The 21,723-nt window shown below is 44.4% G+C and overlaps 1 long non-coding RNA gene across 4 annotated transcripts; it reads left to right on the top strand.

Moving 5' to 3' along the window:
* The first annotated feature begins 8,119 nt into the window (after nt 1–8,119).
* Nucleotides 8,120–17,843, top strand: Gm46162. Of its 4 annotated transcripts, none has more exons than XR_001779478.2 (3): nt 8,123–8,885; nt 10,685–10,844; nt 16,425–17,843. It is a non-coding gene; the product is annotated as a predicted gene, 46162 (long non-coding RNA). The 4 variants fall into 4 exon arrangements; XR_001779477.2 differs by having other exon boundaries at nt 8,129–8,885; nt 9,860–10,844; XR_001779479.2 differs by lacking the exon at nt 10,685–10,844 and having other exon boundaries at nt 8,120–8,885.
* The last annotated feature ends 3,880 nt before the right edge of the window (nt 17,844–21,723 follow it).

The raw sequence follows: 21,723 nt of genomic DNA, 5'->3' as shown, positions 1-21,723 counted from the left end.
GTGTGTGCCTTTGAAATAAAGGACGAGCACAAAAGTTTATTTTTAAAAAGTCCTGTTCTTTTCCCAGTCTATGCAGACGTCTCAGGCAGGTAAACCATGCTTTATGGGCGCAGAACTGGCAAAAGGACGCTGGCTGACGTCTGTCTTTTAATAGAAGGGCTCTTGTAGTCTTATGCAAAGCAGCACAGCGCTGAGCCGCTGGCTCCGGGAAGCCATTATTTTAAAGGGTGTGGTGTTTTTGAGAAATTTGTGCAGGCACTTCTGCTGAGGTGCATTTAATAAAGGAGGCTTGGAGAGAAGCAAGCACCATCCTCAGGACCAGAGGAGGAACTTGCCAAAGGCCACACTTTGTAATTGTTCCTTTTGATCTCCTGATGAGGAATGCTGGACAATAAATTGAAAACATTGAAATGTAGAACTGAACAAGCGAGGAGACGATATAGTCTATGGAGCAACATACAGCGCAGCAAATCCACACTGACCTCCCTTATCTCCGATTAGATTATGAGAGCCACTGTGGTCTCCTTCTGTTTGTGTTTTGTTTTGTGAGACAGACGTTTTCTATGCAGCCCAGGCAAGGTCACACCTTGCTATGTAGCCTCAAGTTTGCTCTGCTTGAGCCTCAGCCCCTTAGTGCGGGAACTGCAGGCGTGTACCACTGCCAGCCCTGCTTCAGTGTGTGGTTCCAGCAGATGGGAAGCAGGAGTTAAAGATGCAAAGCAGGAACGAGGTAAAATGCTGGTATTTTGGTAGATCCGCTTTTACAGCCTAACTCTCATTCTCTGCTGTATTAGGAGGAAACATTACAATGGTTTTAGTACATCTCATCCCCAAAGCCCCAAACCATCTAATACATACGGCTTATCTGAGCAGAAAAAGCACTCAGCTGACTAATCCACAAGTCACAGGAACCTTCTGAGATCAATGTGCCCATTTGTCGTTGCGTCACAAGCCACAGCTCTGAAGAGGACCTCCATAAAGGATTTGAAAACAGAGCAATCCACACTGGACAGGGGTCCTGTCCCCACTAGTTCAGAAAGCTCATAAAGAATCAGAGCTTGTGCTGTGATCAAAAAGGGGAGGCCTGGGATTCCTGGGGAGGCACAAGTAGGGTGCACTGGAGCCCTGGGAATGAGTCAGCAGTGGTAGAAGACAGACGAGAAAGCCGTGCGTTGGAGGTGGCCTCACCTCATGTTCCAGGAGGTGTCAGGTCATCCTTGAAGGAGCAGGAGTTCCAGAGAAGCCATTTGGCAGATTACTGGGGCAGCCACAGGAGGAATGTAAGGTGGGAAAACAAAGGTTTGTGTAACCGAGCTGCCTGAAGCCATGGAGAGCTGGGAAATACGCATCCCTTGTAGTCTGGCTCTAACCTTCCAGGAGGGAGGGTCTATACAAGTTCCTCTAATAGCTCAAATCCTCCAAGATACTGAATACTAAAACATTTCAAAAGTTCTTTCATGCTTATTTGTCTTTATTATCTTTAAAGCAAGTATAATTTTTTTTGAGTACTCCCTACTGCTGTTTAAAAAAGTATTAACATTTTAAAGAAATAACAGATGTTAGCTGGGTATGAGGGTGTATACTTTTAATACAAGCATTCAGGAGGCAGAGTCAGACGGTTCTCTGTGAGTTCCAGGCTAGTCAGAGCTACAGAGTGAGTTCTACGACAACTAGGGCTACACATGTCTTGGACCCCCCCCCCAAAAAAAAAACCAAACCAAACCAAACCAAACCAACCAAACCAACCAACCAATCAAACAAACATATACCCCCCTCCACAAATCCTGTATTCCTTACAACATCACAAATGCCCACAATGCCCAGATGTTGCTTCAGTCATCTCAGGCCAGAGAGATTGGCTGCCAGAACCAAACATACCTGAAGTGCATAATGGGAATTTTTTAAAGATATGTGTACCTATTTAATACAATTGAATTGTTAATTTGCCTAGCATTTAGTAAAAATAAGAATAGTGGTAAGTGATTTATTTGTTAATCCTAAAGTCGTAATCCAGTATTCCTTTGGAGTAGAAAACATTACCTTCCTGTAACAAGCCTTGGGCAAGAATGGCTCTGTGAAGACATGTGGGGCGGGAGGGAGCAGCTACTGACATTTGGGAGACAGCTGTGACATTCGTCATAAGGTTAAGGGGCTTTCATCTTTATTCTCTTACTGTGTGTCTTCAACTTGCACGTTAAAAAAAAAAAAGCTACTTTGCTGAGTTACTTTAAGACAAACACCCAAGGCCTCAGTTTAAGTCCATGTGTAAATGAGTACTGGACCCCTCTATGGACAGCGCTGGGTGGGCACTGCTGTCGTGTTCTTTGGCTGGCTATGAAGCAGAGCATTTTAGTCAGACCATTTATGTTGACCATTAACACAAACAAATACTGCCTTTATGGCTCTTTGTAGCAATTATTAAAAGCCAGTAAAGATGGGCATTTATTTAATGAAAAGGGATCTGATATTACTGAATTGTTTTTGAAATACACTTCAAATATTTCCTTACTCTTTTTTGTCTTTTAATATTTTCTCCCCCCTTTTCTTTCTTCCTACTGCTCTCTTTCTTTGCCTCTCTCTTTGTTTCTCTCTTTTTGAGACAGGTTTTCTCTGTATAGCCCTGGCTGTCCTGGAACTCCCTGTGTAGAACAGGCTGGCCTTGACTCACAGAGATCTACTAGCCTCTGCTTCCTGAGTGCTGAAATTAAAGGCATGTGCCACTCTTTCCAAAGCCTTTCTTTAGTTTTTATTTATGCCTTTGGCTTGCAAAATTCTGCTTTACATTAAAAACCAAAAAGATGAACAATTGATTGAGGTACAGAAAGGGAGACGGTTGTGAACGAGGACTCCTTGTCATCTTTCTCTCTCTCTGCGCAATTTGTATTCCTGAAATGCTCAGGCTGTGGTCTTTCCCACATTGTTGATGGATGCTTCAGGATAGTGGTTCAAGTTAGCTTTTCCAGGAGCAAATACTGAGTTGGAGAGAAAAGTGAAACCGAATGGAGAGCTCTGGGCTACTGTGCCAGTCAGATAGCTGTTAGAAGTCGGTCCTGAGTTAAACCTATAAGGAGCTGATGGTAGCACAGTGGACGAGAGGGTTTGCTTACTATGGAAGCCTGGCTGAGTCTAATGCCCTGAAGCTGCATAAAAAGACAGGCATAATGCGCTGCATCTGTGATGCCTTGGTGAGAAGGGAGTCAGAGAGAGAAGAATCTTCCAGAAGCTCAAGGACCAGACAGCAGGACAAAGCAGGGCAGAAACAAGAGAGGCCCTGCTTTCAACACAAAACAAAATGAAGCAAACAAAGGTGGAAGAAGAGAATTGGCTCAGAAAAAGATAGTCCCTGACTTCTAGTCCAGCACCGGGGCAAGTGCCTCCGTATATAACAATAGCGCAAATAAAAACAAAAACCAGGGCTGGTGAGATGGCTCAGCGGGTAAGAGCACTGACTGCTCTTCCAAAGATCCTGAGTTCAAATCCCAGCAACCTCATGGTGGCTCACAACCATCTGCAATGAGATCCGATGCCCTCTTCTGGTGTGTCTGAAGACAGCTACAGTATACCTACATATAACAATAAATCTTAAAAAAACAAACAAACAGTAAGCAAATATCCAGTCTTCTAAATGCAGATGGAAGTTTTGGGAATTTTTCAATCCCTGCTTTTCTCCAACTCCTCTGGAGCATTCTCTCTCCCCAAACTCAGATGCTCTGCCACCTGGTTGGCATGCAGTCTGACCTGCCTGAGCTCAGTTACACCCCATTTCTTCTTCCCTTTAGCAGTGCAAGTGTCAGGTGACCGGGTTTTCAATTCCACTCTGCATGCTTCTTGAAGGTCTCTGCCATAATCTCTAATGTACACAGCTTAATGCCAAATGCCTGGGGCAGTGTCAAGCCCTGCACCTCTCTCTGGTTCTTCCTGTTCAGCCTTTTGAAATCCCTACAGAACGTCCGTCCGTTTCTGCTGGTTCCAATGTCTTGGCTGCTTTGATGAAGACCTCACTGGAGGAGTTGTGTTTCGCACACTGCAACTTTATGTGTGGTGAGATGAGGGTGTAAGCCTGGGGTGGAGTCTTTTCTCTGACCATCTCAAAGGTCCCTTGGGTGATCTCGGATGTGCTCTTCCAAGTCCTGTGGGAAGAATGTACTGCTAAAAAGTAGAACCAAGCTGGGCGTGGTGGCACATGCCTTTAATTCCAGCACTCGGGAGGCAGAGGCAGGTGGATTTCTGAGTTCGAGGCCAGCCTGGTCTACAAAGTGCGTTCCATGACAGTCACGGCTATACAGAGAAACCATGTCTCAAAAAAGCCAAACCAAACCAAAACAAAAACAAAAACAAAACAAAACAAAACCCAAAAACAAACAAAGTAGAACCATCCTTAAGTACATAAAACCTTAACAGGAAGATGGTTGAACAATACAAGTCACTAGAAGAATGAACAGAGGACTCTAGTTAGTGTCACACTGTCAATTCAGTGGTCTATCCCACTCCTCTTTTTGCTGGCTTTCAAATATCTCCGATCCCTTGGCGAGAACTTCCTCCTCTCACACCCAGACCTGGTTGATTCTTTCTGTCCATTCGAATTCTCTCTCTTCTTTTCTTCCGTCATTTCATGGTGCTGGGAACTGAGCCTAGGGCTTTGTACATGACAAAGAAATGCTCGCCACCAGTGGCGTCCTCAGCCCTGGAAGTGCATTCTAGTTTTGGATGCAATACACACACAGTAGCAAGGTCAAGGGTACTATAAAGTTAGGACTGTAATCCAGGCTTCAAGCTTTTAAGATATCTCTGGGGCAATGACTTCAAGGCTGTTTTGGTTTGTGTTTTGATTTGGGGGCATTTTTATTTTGGCTTGTTGGCAATCTACTCTCTGCGCTGCTCTCTAGTACCCCGACTGTGGGTGGCTTCAGGAACTTACTGGAGGGAGAGGTGAGCCCGGGAGAGAGGCATTGGTATGCTGTGTTGCATGTAGCATGGGAATGCACAGCGAGGCTTTGATGGATCCAGGAGCAGCAGGGCTGGTCCCTGGGAGACAGAGATGATGCCAGGCTTCTTCTGGCCTTTCGTGCTCATACTTTCTTGCCCCATCCTTGCCGGTCTAGGCACTCCAGGCTCCCCCTCCCCAAAACCTGCAGTGGCCAGGAAACCCTCAGCAGTTGCCCATCCAAGGTGTGGCCAGCCTGGTTTCCACTTGGCAGAACTGCTCTGTTCCAGATGGAGAGAGTACAGGAACTTTGTCTCCATGTTGCAAATGTTTTCAGAATCAGTCTTAATATCTGAAAAGTTAGAAGTCAGCGAACTGACAGGCTACCAAGGAGTACCCAGATCTCTGACCATGCACTGTTTGCAAAGCTTTTGCGAGCTCCCTCCAGAACTAACTTCTCAGTCTCTCGCATCACCATATTCTATATGATTATTCAAAACCTCAGCATATTTTGTTAAGCTCAGTGTTCACTGGTCTTTTTTTTTTTTAATTTATTTTGAGTAGGGCCTTTTCCTTATTCACTTTTGTTATTTTTTACTTGAGAAAAAATTATCTAGCCGGATGTGGTGGCGCACGCCTTTAGTCCCAGCACTCCGGAGGCAGAGGTAGGCAGATTTCTGAGTTCGAGGCCAGCCTGGTCTACAAAGTGAGTTCCAGGACAGCCAGGGCTATACAGAGAAATCCTGTCTCAAAAGACAAAAACAAAAAAAAACCAAGCAAACAAAAAAATTATCTAAATCCATTCATACTAAGATGCGAGGAGCTGATATTTGCTTGAGATACCTCTGTTTTCTTAGACAATCTAAACACATAGCTACAGGAGGAGGGAGTCCAAGGAATGACAGCTTCTAATTAAAGAAACGCTCATGCCGTGGTATGAAATAGCAACTGCAGATCAGGTCCAACAGGGCACGTGACACCATATAAACCACATAAGGACACTTCACTTTCCCCACAAAAAGATCCTTTTTTTTTTCATTTATTGAAATGTTTATTTTTTTTTGTAAAATATATTCTGATTATAATTTCCCCTCCTCCTACTCCTCTCAGTTTCCCCACGAACCCCCTCCCATCCAGAGCAACACACTTCCTTTCTCTCTCCTTAGGGGAAAAACCCCAAACGAGCAGGGCTCTAAGAAATAATAGTAAAATAAAATACAGCAAGTTACATAAAAAACAAACAAATCAGAATATAGCAAAACAATCAAGCAAGAAAAAGAGCCAAAGTAAAAGCTCAAGAAATGCATATAAGTGTGCACGTGCACACACATACAAAGACACATACAGAGAGACAAATACACATATACACAAAGACACATGCATATACACACACAGAGACACAGACACACATACATGCACAAAGACGTGCATACACACAGACACACACAGACACACACACACACTAAAAAGTTCCAACCAGGAAGCAAAGGACCTATAAAGTTAAAAAAAAAAAAGCCCTAACTTAACATTATGAGTTTAAAAAAAGCCCTAAAGGTGCCTGTAGCCTGCCCTTAAGAGTGGTTTGTTTCCTCAGTGAGACTTCCTTGGAAAAAACAAATTTTTCATTTGCAAGTGGCTATTAATCAGAGATAGCTTCTGGGTTAGGGTGAGGAGCGTGTCTACTTGCGCTCTCAGCAATAGAGCTCCACCTGGCACAAACCTGTGCATTCCCCGTGCACGCTGCCGCAGTCTCTGTGAGTTTGTTTCTGCACTGGCCTTATTGGGCCTAGTAGGCCTTGGTTCTGTGGTGTCCTCCATTCTCTCTGGCTCTTGCATTCTTTCTGTCTCCTCCTCTGCAGAGTTGCTGGGGTCCCGGGAAAAGGGATTAGATGAAGGGGTCTGTTCTGGAGCAGAGTGTTCCCTGCTCTCTCACTCTCTGCCTAATGTCTGGCAGAGACATTATGGGTCTCTGTATTTGTTCCCGTCTGCTGAGGAGGAAGCCCCTTTGATGATGGCTGAGCAAAGCCCTGATCTGTGAGTAGAGCAGAGTCTATGAGTTGTTAGGAAGCACGGCTTTTCTATATTCATTTAGCAGGACAGCAATGTTTGCTTTTACCTTCAGTCTCACGTTATTCACCACCCTGGAGAAGAAAGACGCTGTTGCTGTCTCTTTGAGTCATTGCACAATGACTTGCATTATGGAATTCTATGGCTCTTTAAAATGTGAAGTGTTGTCCCTCCTATGAGAGGGACTGTTGGGAGCCGACTCCTAACGGAAAGCGGCTATCATCTCTGCAGCCATCTCGGGCTATTTACTTACAGGTGGTACTTTTCCACCCTGACGAGAGACTTGTCTTCCTAGCATGATGTTTTAGCGAAAAGCCCACCACAGCTGAACACACTGATAACATCTTGGTTTTCCCCTCTGCATCCAGGACCTGTGGTTAAGTGTCTCCAGCTGCACTCCCCAGCGAGTGCATATATACCCATAGTTGCCTGCTAATAAACGAGACTTGATCTTTGATCACCTGTTTTGTTTCTATTCTTCGTGTCTCTTACCCCTCAGCCCCCATGCTCTCTTGCAGACCCTGTTGACTGACCCACGGACTGGGTCAAGGGACCTGAGCCTAAATTGACACAGCTTGTTCTCTCTGTGAGTGACTCTTAAAATTTTAACGGGCATTGTACTGGTTAGTTTTTGCTAACTTGGTACAAGCTAGAGCTTTCTGGGAGAAGAGAAACAGCTGAGAAAATGTCTCCACTATACCGGCCTGTAGGTAAGCTTGTGGGGGCGTTTTCTTGATTCGTGATTGGTGTCCTAGGCTCAAGCCAGTGCCACCCCTTGGCAGGTTGTCCAGGATTGTATAAGAAAGCAGGTTAAGAAAGCAGGCCTCGAGGAGCAAGCAGCACTCCTCTATGGCTTCCGCCTCAGTTCTTACCTTCAGGTTCCTGCCCTGACTTGCCTTCATTATGGACTGTAAGCTGTACAGTGAGATAAATCCTTTCCTCCGCAATTGCTTTTGGTCATGGTATTTACCACAACAATAGAAACCTAAATGATACAGACATTTGTGTTATTTTGTAAGTAACTGGGCTTTGAAAAGTCCTGAGCATCTCCGCATGGGGAAGACTCTGTGTGTGTGTGTGTGTGTGTGTGAGAGAGAGAGAGAGAGAGCGCGCGCAAGAGAGAGCTGGAGGAGAAGGAGGGGTCTCTGTGCCCTCAGAACCATGTTAGACAGGGCCCCCCTTCTGTGCTTTGAGGGAGGCTAACTTTGTGTAGGAGGCTGCCTTTTTCCATCCGGGAAAGCTTCCTGGGGAGTGATTTTTGGATCGCAGTTAACAAGTGTGTAGTGGGCACTCTGGGAAGGAAAGATGAACCGGCATGTGTTAGGGCTGTACTATGTTACAAACCTCCTCCAAACTTACTGGCTGAAAAGGACAGCCATCTGTTGGTCACTGTTCTTCGGTTTGGCAGTTCAGTCAGAGCTCAGAAGGATGGTTCGTGACTCATCTCTGGTCTGCAACTGTTTGCGGTTGCTGGCTGTCGGGTCACAGATGGCTTTGCTCCTGTCGCAGCTGTGCGAGGTTCTTTTCTTTCCACCGGGAGTGAAAGCAGAAGCAGCAGGGCTTCTAGGGTGGAGGGGTGGGGAGTCACGTGATGCTGCTTCTGCTATATCCCGTGATCCCATAACTCTCAAAGTCACCCCAGATCCAAGGAGGTGGGAAAATAGACGCCACCTACTTAAGGTAGGAGCTGTGAAGAATATATGGCCATATTGAACCCTCCATAGGGCAATTTCGATGAGTAAGGCAACTTCCGGGATGGAGCAAGGACGACTGAATTCGAGGAGTTTTAAGGAATCCTACTTCATTTAACAAGGACTCCTATATAAATGAGTAGCTTCAGAAGGAACCAACATGAGAGACCCGAACACTAAATACTTAGAACCAGGGCTTTAAGGTAAGAGTCAGCAAAAGCCGGGACCTGTCCCCTGTCCCCTGCCGCGAGGAGTTTGTTGGACTTCAGCTTCCTTAATGTTTTTAATTTAACAAATGTTTGTCTTGAGATCTTGAAAGAATCTGTTTCTTGAAACCGCATGTCTAGGCTAGACTTTACCAACAAACATTACAGTTTCTAGAAGTCAGCAGACAGAGGCTTAAGCAGCTGGCCTCAAGAGCTAGACAGAGCCTGGGTTCAAAGCCTGTCTTCACCATAAAAAGCCTACATTGATTAGCCACTGGAGCTGTCTGCAGTGGGTTTTCTTTCTTTCTTTTTTTTTTTTTTTTTTTTTTGCAGTGGGTTTTCTATTGGTCTAACATTGTTCTTACACAACAGGACGACCCCGAGGATCTAATTCACAGACAGGTTTATGGATTCACTGGTGGACTTACTGGAGGGGCTTACTTAACATAATTCTACGTTTTGAGGAGCCCCTCCCCAAATTACTATCATTTCTTTTAGATCATTATGTTTATCAAGTTATTAACATTTCTTGCTATGTAGTATAGGCTGACCTTGAGTTTGAAGTCCTTTTCCTCCTTCTACCAAATGCTGCTATTATAAGTGTGTACCATTATGCACTGCTTATGATAATTATTTTTACTCTTTTTAAAAAGTATTTCTAAATTTTTTATCTCTGTGTGTGTGTCTGTGTGTGTGTTCACATGTGTTCAGGTGCTTCAGAGTTCAGGAGAACCCAGAAGAAGGATGTGTGGAGGCACTGGTACAGGTGGTTAGGAATTGCCAGACTTGGGTGCTGGGAAACTGAACTTGGGTTTTCTCCACAGGCAGTACTTGCTCTTAACCATGGGGGCATCTCTCTAGCCTCACAGCTATTATTTTAAAAAGAATGTATTGTTTCAGTCTCATGTTTCAAGCTGGATATTTTGTTTCCATAGTACATCAGGTTTATAGACTTTTTATTTTCTGAACAGGGTTTTTCTGTGTAGCCCTGGCTATCCTGGCTCTGTACATCACACTCGCCATAAATTTGGAGATCTGCCTGCTTTTGCCTCCTGGATGCTGCCATTAAAGGCATGTACCCCTACCACTTGGCTTACAAACCTTTTAAAAATTACAATGATTACTGTATGTTAATTGTACAAATTAATGGGACTTCACCACAATGTTTCCATGCATGCATTCATTGTGACCTGATCCTGTTCCCCCCCATTTCCATGCTCTGTCCCCTTCCTCTTTCTACCTGCTTCCCCGAGCCTCTTTCCCTTCCCTAAAGGTCTTACATTTTCAGGTTCCTTAAAAAAAATGACCATCATAAACTGTTCTAATTTTTGAACAGTTTCCTACACACATATAATTTTAGTCATTTTACCCCTCTCCACCTCCTTTACTCTTCACTCACACCCTTCCCAATACCCCCCCCCCCCCCCATTTCTCAACAAGTCCTACAGTCATTTTGTGTCTGTGTGACACACGGAGTCACACATTTCATTAGGGCTGCTTGCATGAACGTGGATGGGCGCTACTTACTGGAGGAGGATGAGTAACTTACCAGCGGCTACACTACTGAAGAAAGAGGCTTCTTATTCCTCAGCAGCTACTAGCTGCCCATAGCATAGCTCTTCAGAGAATAAGTGTAGTGTCTCATGTACCTGTCCCCATTCAACGCAGGATGCTGAAAGGCCTGTCTCGTACAGGCAACGGCAGCTGCTATGTGTGAAATATCCATGCTATGTTCTAGAGACAGTGTCTCACATCGCTCCTCCTCACCCTCTGACTTTTATCTTCTTCCCATTCAGTCCACTGTAGTGTTTCCTGGCCCCTGGAAAGAGTGATCTAGATGTCCTGCTTAAGGGTAAGCATTTAGCTGTCACTCATTCTCAGGACCAGTTATGAGTCTCAGCATGAACTGCAAATAGAAGCTTCTGAGAACGTGGCCGAGATTACCATTACCCTATGGTTAGTATAACATAAACACCTGGGACGCATACTTTCAAGTCTTTCTTTAGTATCCCCTGTTGTGGTTTTTATGTGCACCACCCAGAAAGTGACACTATTAGAAGGTGTGGCCCTGTTGGAGTAGGTGTGTCACTGTGGGTGTGGGCTTTAAGGCCCCCATCCTAGCTTCCTGGAAGCCAGTATTCTGCTAGTAGCCTTCAGATGAAGATGTAGAACTCTCAGCTCCTCCGGCACCATGCCTGCCTGGATGCTGCCATGTTCCCACCTTGATGATAATGGACTGAACCTGTAAGCCAGCCCCAGTTAAATGTCCTGGTCATGGTGTCTGTTCACAGCAGTAAAACCCTAACTAAGACATCCCCCTTCGGACAATTATTTTAGTGGACAATTATAGAGCCAACCCCAAGTCTTGTTTATTCATCTGTGAGCAGAATAAAAACTCACACAGGCTAGGAATGCCTTCCGTCTTCCTTTCGTCCTTTACCTAGAGAAAGAGGGGTTTCTCAAGGCTGGCGGGTCTCACAGCTTTAGCAAATAATCCTCAAGTAAGGGAAGCTTTTTTTAACCACAAATGCATTTCAAACAGAGGTAATGAGTCCACACCAGTCTGGAACAACCAGCGCCTCCTAGATCCTGGTAATTGAAGCTCACTTGTATGGAGTCTGGATTGGGCTCATATTTTTTTCCTTTTCTTTTTGCATTGCCACAAATGAAAGTCTGCTGACCAGACAGATAGAAAACAGTTGTATGGTGGTCACTATAAGTATTCAGAGACTGTGCACTTGAGCCAAATGTAACCAGCACAGAGCATGGGGTTAGGTTCAGAAGGAAAATGCCGTGTGGCGATGGAAAGGATTAGTATAGCACTCACAGCCCAGGCAAAGAAGCAACATCTCTTGAAAAGTACTGAATGAGGTAGAATGTTATTTCCTGCCAATCAGCTAGGAACATTCCCAGCCCAGCCTAAGAAGACTCCCTGCAGAAAAACCAAGAAATACAGTTTTGATGGGACCACCTATACCTTAAGGCCTCTGGGAACTTTAACAAGGACCAATTCATGAGAACTGTTGCTATATGCCTGAACAAGAAACTAAGCATGAATTTCAAGTTACCCATCAAGTCTGCCGAAGGGACTGAGATACTTCGGCAACAGGGGTCAATGAAGATGGGATGTCAATAAGCAATCAGTAGGGATATTTTTTGAGAGGCGGTGAAAATGAGCTTTTGAGTTAGGCTTTTGCTGCAGGACAAAGCAGAAGTATAGCTCCCCTGCTTCTTTTTTAAGTCCTTTTTTTTTCTTTTCACGTGTCTTTGTCTGTGTGTGTATGCCACGTGTCTGCGGGTTCCTGCAAAAGCCATAAGAGGGTGTTCCATTCCCTGGAGCTGCAGTTGCAGGCGTGTGAGCTGTCCATTGTGGGTTCTGGAGATTAGAATTGGGCCTTCTGGATGGGCAGTGAGTGCTTTTTTTTTTTTTTAAGATTTATTTATTATATGTAAGTACACTGTAGCTGTCTTCAGACACTCCAGAAGAGGGCGTCAGATCTTGTTACAGATGGTTGTGAGCCACCATGTGGTTGCTGGGATTTGAACTTCAGACCTTTGGAAGAGCAGTCGGGTGCTCTTACCCACTGAGCCATCTCACCAGCCCGCAGTGAGTGCTTTTAACTGCTGGGTCATCTCTTTAGGGCCCCTCCCCAAGGATAATTTTAAATTAGAAGTACCAATTAATGCACACTCTTGACGCAAGACTTATTTTCAAGAGAATTTCATTAGCACAGGCTGATGTAGCTTTAGTCCTAGCCCTTCAAGAAGAAAAAGAAACAGAACCAGGATCCATGTTACTTTGGTTAGAATTTTCATGGCTTATCTCTATTTTGAATAGGAGGCAACCGAGTGCAGAGAGATTAACCTGCCCTCGTCACAACGGAGCTCGGGCCCCGAGAGTGGTGGAGCCAAACCATGCTGCCTCCCAAAGACAGGTCAAAACAGGGACAAGCCGAGTGCTCCACAGTCCAAGTTCTCAGTTCAAATACTAGGTTTTCCTCTTGCTTGACTGTGTGACCTTAGTAAACTAACGCTTCTGTGCTACTGTTTCTCTCTGTCTTAGATAATGACAACATGAGAGAGTCAGTATCCAGTAAGCTGTGTAGTTACTGTTGGTGGTGGTGTTACTAAAACAAAGGAAAAGTTACTGTGTGCCTGCTTCAGATAGGAAACCCAGGCAATGCCTGCCATAGCAGCTAACACCATATGCTCTCCCTGGGCCTGGGGGAACAGCAGATGAGTCACTAGGTTGGGCCCTACTCAGGGCCTGCTGCTCAGAGTCCCCATGCACCTGACTGCATGGTTTGCCATCTGATGATAATGGAGGCCATCTTCCTTACCTTGGTCTGTGTCTTGCATAGTCATTATTCATACCAGTAGTTCAGAATGTGGCTAGCTTTGGAGAGGCAGACTGCAAAGTCAAGGGGAGTTGGAAGAAAAGGAGACCTTGGCAACAAAAGAGATCACTGAGTGGACGTCTTCACAGCAGAAAAGCTGCTCAGGGCAAAGGTTCGATTGAAACACTCAGGAGGCTGAGGGAGTGGAAGCCAGAGTTCCAGGCCACTCTGGGCTGCATGACAAGATGAGGGGTGGGGGTAGGGGCAAGAAAACAAATTCCTGTACTGTTTAATTTATACAGTATGTAAAAACCTTTTTTTTTTTTTTTACATTATTACCATTGGTGTGTCTGTGTGAGTGTGCTTGTGTGTGTGTGTGCACACGTGGAGGTCAGAGGACAACTTCCAGGGATTGGTCTTTCCTCCTATCATGTATGTGTGTTCCAGGGATGGAACTCAGGCTGGCAGGCTTGGTAGCATTGGTAGCAGGCCCCTTTATGCTCTAAACCATTTTACCAGCCCCTGAAGCCTTTCCCCCATCTTCAACAGTCTCATTGACAAAACGGGAAAAGCAGATTCCTACGATGCTGTTGTTAAGCTGATCATGTGGGATACAGCGTCTGGGGAGGATTCTCATGAAGGACAACAAAGGCGGGGTGGGGGTGAGGGATACTCAGATGGTCAGTTCTCTCCCTCACAGCTTCTCTCTGGGCCAGCCCAAAGAGCGACTAAGCTTACCGGAAGTGGTGGAGTGTGACGGTTCCTCGATGAAACCTCCGTTTCCAAGTGTTCCACTCTGTGCTGGGGACACGGGATTGTGGGGGTTGCATTACTGCTGGATGGTTGAGCCACTGCGAACCTTCTTTTGATCTCTGAATGCTTGCAACATTTTGATCAGAAGTTTCAGCTTTGAATGAAAGGGATGTGGTGCAATCTGGGAAGGAAATACACGGAGAACCCACAGAACAGAAGAGCCTGGACACAGTGCAGTGCAGCAGGATGTATTTCTGCCCACTCCTCCACTAAAGTGCCCCTGCTTCGTCGCCCCTGGCTTTAGCAAGATGTGACGGTAACTCTGGTGTTCTGATTTATCAACATTTTGGCTTGAGCGTGAATGAAAGGACATTTCCGCTGCAGCAGAGTAACAAGTTGGGCAGCAGCTAGGAAAGTGTTTGCATTTGGACAGGTTAAGTGTGTCCTCCTGTGAGACTTTGTTCCTGCCCACTCCCCATCTCACCTTCCTCCTCTCAGACTCCTCCCCCTAAGATGGTAGCTTGTCCTCCCACACTCTCAGGGATCTAACAGCTTCTAGGATGCACTTGCTGTTTCTCAAGAGGTGTCTGGAGACTGAAAGAAGAAGTTTCAAGACTCATCTGTAGTCCCAGAGCTTAAAGATGGCGGCAATAAGACCAGAAATTCTTGGTCATTCTTGGCTGCATGCCAAATTCAAGGCTAGCCTGGGCTACCAGAGACCCTTGTTTCAGAAAAAAAAAAAAATCCAGAATGGATTTCTTGGCGATAGTTTCAGATCACTGGGGCAGGTCTTACAAGGCAGGGAACCTTCCCAATGTTTCCAGCGGTTTCTGTATCTGATTGAGGAGCATAGAGTCGACTAATGGCTATAGATGGGCAGAAATAAAGCTGCCCTTCCAGAGCAATGAGAAGGTACGCCCTACAGTCTATTCTGAGTTTGTAATTTTTAAAGGGTAAGTGACCCTATTGTTTTATGATGACACTGACTATGAAGGTGAAAGCTGAGTTACAAAGGGGAACAGAAAGGGGGCACAGATTCAAACAATGTGTGGCACTTAGACATGCCAATGCTGTAATGTAGCCTACGGTTAGCTCACAAAACCACCAGAGTGTGGAGTAAACGCAAAAAGAAAGACTTGATGAAACCTTAATAGAATTTGCACCATTCTCTGGCCTCGATGACACACAATGTTGTTGAACATATTTGTTCACAGCCTCCGGGACTGGCTCCCATCTGATCACAAACTATTGGGCAAGCTTTGGGATGGCTGGGTAGGAGGGGAGTGGCCCCTGTAGAGCAGTTTCCCCTGTTCAGCCCTTCACTCTACCTAGGCTCTTTAATTAGCAATCCCGGAAGTCAGACCTGCCCTGGGGCTTACTCCATGAGGATTATACTTCCCAACCCTCCTCCCCATCAATCTTTGGATCCTCTCTCCTTCCAAGAGACATGGACCATACAATGCACTGCTCAAAGTGCTGGAAAGACTTCCCCTCTCCTCTAATGTAGGAGGCTCAGCACTCCACATCTACAAGTGTTGACAGGATCATCTGGGATCTAGACTCAGGTTCAACCTCAGCCTATACACAAGGCAAACATCTGATAGGCATTGCAGTGAGGGCCCTATAATTACAATGGCAAAGATAGTGGAAGCGACTGAAATCTGCACACTTGGGGAGGGTTAATATGGTACACAGAATGGAATAATGCACACACACACACACAAATCCACCATTTTAAGTAGTCTGATGAAGTACTCAGGGAGAGGAATAGATTTGTTGCTCTAAGGTTAATTGAAGGCAAGATAGAAAAAAGCTCTCATCTTTGAGATAGGGAATTGCAGGATATCAGCTTTCTTCCTTCTGCTTAGTTAACTGTTTTGCCTGTAGACCGTGAATGTGTTTTAGTTGTGCAATATGTCATTAAAACACAGCCTTTTGGCAGGAAAACAACCTTTCTCTCAAGTGAGTGTAGAGTATTTCTTCCAGAGAGTTCGGAGGCCAGTGGCTTGAGTTCATAGCTTTTGTTTCCACCAGATAGTATATTTGGGGGTGGGGGGTGGGGGGGAGGTGCGGGCGAGCATTTTCCACAGAAAGGTGCTTAGAGTTCTTTTTGACAAGATGCAAAACATGCAAAGGTGCCTTTCAAGGTTTTAGCCAACTTCAGTTAATTCTTAATAAAATGCTTAATTCTAGTTAGATAAAATTTTGTTTCATTACAGTAGATCTAAATCTTCAGGTGATATATATTTCTCAAATTGATTGGTGTGGTATGTTTACATATATTTTACTAAGGTTTAGAAAATAGGGCCAGGCCAGAAGATGGAAAGATTTCCCATGTTCATGGATCAGTAGAACTAACATAGTGAAAATGGCTATCCTACCAAAAGCAATCTATAGATTCAAAACAATCTCCATCAGAGTTTTAACACTTTTTTTTTTTATACAGGAATTGAAAGAACAATTCTCAGCTTAACAGGGAAAGACAAAAAAACTCAGGCTAGCTAAAGCAATCCTGAACAATAAAGGAACTGCTGGAAGTCCCACCAGAGTTGATTTCAAGATGTCCTACAGAGCTATAGGAATAAAAACCACATGGTACTGACATAAAAACAGACACATTCATCAATGCAATAAAACTGAAGCCCCAGACACAAATCCACACTTATGGACATCTGATTTTTGATAAAGAAGCCAGGGATATAGAGTGGGAAAGGAAAGCTGCTTCATCAAATGGTGCTAGTCAATACGCTAGTTGGGATGTAGAGGAATGTAAAGAACCATATCAATCACCCTGCACAAAACTCAAGTCCAAGTGGATCAAAGATGTCAACTTAAAATCAAACAGAATGAACCTGAGAGAAGAGAGAGTGGGGAACTGCTTTGAACTTATTGGTACAGGAGGCAAGTTTCTGAACAGAACACCAACAGCACAGGCACTAAGATCAACAATTAATAAATGGGACTTTATGAAACAGAATCAACTTTTGTAAGACAAGGGACACCATGAATTGGACAAAGCAACAGACTTCAGAATGGGAAAAGAGTTTTCCAACTTCACACCCAATAGAGGACTAGTATCCAAAATATATAAAGAACTCAAGAAACTACATATTTTAAAAAGACCACACAATTTAAAAATGGGGAGCATATTTAAACAGAATTCACAACAAAGGAATTTCAAATGGCCGAGAAACAAAGAAATTGTCAACATCCATAGCCATCAGGGAAATGCAAATAAAAACGACTTGGAGATTTCATCTTACACCTGTCAGAATGACCAAGATCAATAACGCGAGTGACAGCTCCTGCTGGTGAGGATGGGGGCAAGAAGAACACTCTTCCATGCTGGTGGGAGTGCAAGCTTGTAAAGCCACTATGGAAATCAATATGTTTTTTTCTCAGAAAGTTGGGAATCAATCTGTTTCAAGATTAGTTATACCACCCTTGGGCATATACCCAAAGGATGCTCCATCTCGCTGCAAGGACACTTGCTCAACAATGTTCATTGTGGTTTACTTCAAAAGAGCCAGGAACTGGAATAACCTAGATGTTCCTCAACAGAAGAACAGACAACAAAAATAGTGATACATTTACCCAACTGAGTATAACCCAGTGGTAAAACAAAACAAAACCCAAAACCAAAAAATGGCCTTTTTGGATGGAGAAGCAGGAGTGAAGCATATCAGTGGTAAAACAAAACAAACCCAAAACCAAAAAATGGCCTTTTTGGATGGAGAAGCAGGAGTGAAGCATATAAGATGTAGGCCATGGGGGCTGTTCAGAGATTGTGTTATCTGTTCACTCTAAAACAAACCCAACAACAACAACAAATGGAATCATGACATTTGCAGGTAAATGGATGGAATTAGGAAAAAAATTCTGAAGTGAGAACCCTTGATCTTCAAAAGGCAATATGGTGTGTACTCAGAGTGGATATTATCTGTTAAGTAATAAGCTACAGTCCATAGACCCAAAGAAGAGGGCACTGGGGGGCGGCAGGGATCCCCTGGGAGGGAGAAATAGGATAAATTTTATGGGCACTGTGGGGAAGGTGGGGATGGGAGCAGGGGATCAGGTGACAGGGATGTGGGGGGAGGGAGAGAGAGTGAGGAGAGATGGTGAAATTAATCATTGCAGGGCGGGGGAATGAAGGAGGACCTCGTACAGTGGAGAGTTCCTAGACTATGAAGGTGAGCTTAACGAAGACTCCTGGTAATGGGGAATATAGAGTTCAGCTGGCCATCTCTTGTTGCCAGGTGAGGCATCCAGTGTCAGGACTAGGTTGCATTCAATTGAGTTGTTGGCTAAGTGGGTCCCACGGAGATCCCCTAATAACCCAGGCTGTTGCAGAGACAAAGGGGTGGTCTCTGAAAACTGTCTGTGGAAACCCCATTGCTGAGGACAATCCCACACAAATCAGTGATCATGGAGAAGCCAAGTTAGTGCCTGTGTGGAGCCCTCACCCCAACATTACAGTTTCTTCGGTGTGGAAGGGACTCTGCAGACTGCTGAAAGAAATGTGGACACCAATCCAGCCACGAAACCTTTGACCCACAATCTGTCCTGTTTGCATAATGTGTTAGGGCAATAGTGGCATAGAACAGGTTATAGCAGCCTGATTTGACCCAAGGCCTACTCCATGAGAGGGACCCCACACCCGACAATGCTTAGGTAATCAAGAACCAGAGACTAGATCGCCCAGAGACCTAAAGTAAAACCCAACACCTTGCTTGCTGAATTAAAAAAATAAATAAAATGATTCTATAGGTATCCTGCTATACTCATTGATTAATAACCTTATCCAGTCATCATCAGAGAGGCTTCCTCCAACAGCAGATGGGAACAGATGCAGAGACCCACAGCCAGATATTATGCGGAAAGTGAGTCTAAATGGAAGGTCTCCATCAAATCCCTGCTTTTTGAGCTCGGGGAATCTCCGGGAAGAAGAGGCAGAAAGAAGGTGTGGAGGACACCCAGAGAAGGAGGAGCATATAAGCTCACAGAGACTGAAGCATCAAGCGTAGGGCCTAACATGGGTCCCCATGGGTCCTCTGCATTTATATTATAGCTATTAGCTTTGTATTTCTGTGGGACTCCTGACTGTGGGAAGGAGTGGATCTCTGACTCTAGTGCCTGCTCTTGGGACTCCTCCTGTCGAGTTGCCATGTCCAACTTTGACATGATAGTTTTTGCTTCACCTTAATATATTTGATTTTGCCATGTTCGGTTGTTATCTCTTAGAAGCCTGTTCTTTTCTAATGAGAGACAGAAAGTGGGGGGGGGGGATCTGAAGGGGAGAGGATATGGGGAGAGACTGGGGGAGTAGAGGGAGGGAAAACTTTCATCAGGATGTATTATATGAGTAAAGAATATTTTCAATAAAAGAAAAAGTGTAACAAAGAATCAGTTGCTTTCTGTGGATTTTTTTTCCCTGATAAAACCTGCACAATCCTGAATCCCTTGCACAATCTTAACTTATTAACCCTAAGGGTAAATTATAGATTCTGTACATATAAGACATTTTAACACTATATTAATATTAATCCAATTTACCATTTTAATAATCTTAACTATGACACCAACTCTATGCTATATTTGGCATTTATTATTTGAGCTCATGTCTATTCTCAAGGAAGCTTCCTTCTCTCCATGGTAATGGCCGTATTTGCTCAATTGTGGAGAGGCCATTAACTAATTGTAAAACCAACTGTAGAATGTTAGAAACAACAACAACACCAATATCCCCTCAAACATTCCCTAGGGATTTTCTTTGGATGTCAGCTACAGACTCTGTTTCTATGAAGAAAGAACACATTCTAGACTAGAGGAAACATGTACCTTATCCATGTCCTGTGGTGACTGTGGAATTTTAAATACTGCTGCTCATGGGAATTACCTCTCTGTACAGCTACACTGGAAGCCTAGTCCTGATCTGGCAGTCACAGGCGGGCCCTGGCACTCTCCAGGTTGGAGCAATGGGTCACGCTATAGCTGAACAAGGTCAAGTGCTCCTCTGTCTAACCTTCTTTGTCATGGTGTTCTCAGCTGGATCATTTCCCTTCCAAATGACATCAGTAGAAACCGTAGAATAAATAAACAAGGGCATCAGACTGAGGCCTATGTGTCAGGCTGTATGAAGTGGATGTTGGTGTTTTGAAACAAGAATGACAAGTTCTTCCCATTAAGTGAGAGAAGACATACTCACTTCGGGACTTCATTTCTTATTTGAACTGGTTTATAAAGTACTGTTTATTCCTTCTTCCTCATGGTTTTTAGGCCAGAGTCTTTGCCTGCATATCAGCAGAGAGGGGGTCTTTAAATAAATGATATTGGTGATAAATTTCTGTACTGGTATTTTATGGCAACTTGACATAAGTTATTGCCACCTGAGAGGAGGGAGCCTTGACTGAGAAAATGACTCCATAAAAGCAGGCTGCAGGCAAGCATATAAGGCAGTTTATTAGTGATTGATGTGGGAGAGTCCACTTTATCGTGGGCAGGGTAATCCCTGGGCCGGTGGTCCAGGTTTTATAAGAAAGTGGGCTGAGCAAGCCATGGGGAGCAAGAGATAATGCCAGAAAAAAAAAAAAAAAAGAGATAATGCCAGTAAGCATTATCTCTCCATGGCCTCTGCAACAGCTCTTGTCCCCAGGTTCCAGTCCTGCTTGAGTTCCTGTCCTGACCCACTTCAGTGGCGGACTATGATGAAGAAGAGTAAGAAGTAAGGACCCTTTCCTGCCCAACTTGCTTTTGGTCATAGTGTTCCATGATAGCAGTAGTACCCCCAACTAGGACAATTTGTTAACTGTGTCACTATGGAACATAGTGTCTCCAGCAATTACAGAAAGGAATTCTAGAACAAATGGCAGGCTTTATCCACATGCATGTGACAATGGACACCACAAAACTCATGAGCCAGTTGGAAGCCAGCAGGGGACTATGTCTTTGTTAAGGGCTCCTTGTGTAGGAGCTAAGAAGGTTATCAGATGTGATGAGCAGACACCTGGCAAGGGTGGTACCGCTGAGAATAGAATTAGGTTTGAGAAAGCCAGAAATTAAAAGAGATTCTTTTCAGAGGAGCTAAGTCAAGGGACATTTGCATTTATCCAGGAGCACCACTGGATGACTTAGCACTCACAAGGGCCATCAGTGAAACCCAATGGGACTCACTGTGCTTGGGGGAACCTAGAAGTCACCATGGGATGCAGGAGACCCAAGCAATAAAAACTTATGTTTGCATTTGTCAAAGTGTCATGACGCCTCACCAAATTTTTTTGTTCCAGTCTAAATCATAGAAAGGCATAGTGGTGATCATTCTTGAGCACTGGCCATCTGCTGAGAATATGGGACTGGAGTCTTTTCTCTGCGTGCCACCTGTGAGGTGGGTTTGCTCTGGTTTTATAGAGGAAGCTGAACGGAGCTGGGTGTTTGTGTAATCACCAGCTCTGATGCCTGGCAAGCTTTGGGGCTGGAATTTGATACCACTTATTACATACTTAGCACACCTTGTTGTAAAGGCAACGGGAGAATTCTCTACATTCCTTTAGGCATTTCTAACATGCACACAGCAGCTGTTTGGCCAAACAGTTGTGTCTTGACAGATCTTGTAAGATCATTCTTCTATTAATTAGAATCTCAATTTAAGCCTTATAATTTGAGGGTTTACAAGGTTATATGTTTTCTCTTTAGACTATAACTTCCGAGACACCAATATTCATATCTCTCACAGCATTTGATGAATAAGT

The sequence above is a fragment of the Mus musculus genome, chromosome 1 (assembly GCF_000001635.26).
Source record: "Mus musculus strain C57BL/6J chromosome 1, GRCm38.p6 C57BL/6J".
In the NCBI taxonomy this organism is placed as follows: domain Eukaryota; kingdom Metazoa; phylum Chordata; class Mammalia; order Rodentia; family Muridae; genus Mus; species Mus musculus.
Note: the sequence above shows the minus strand (reverse complement) of the source record. Positions and strands in the feature narration are given on the sequence as shown.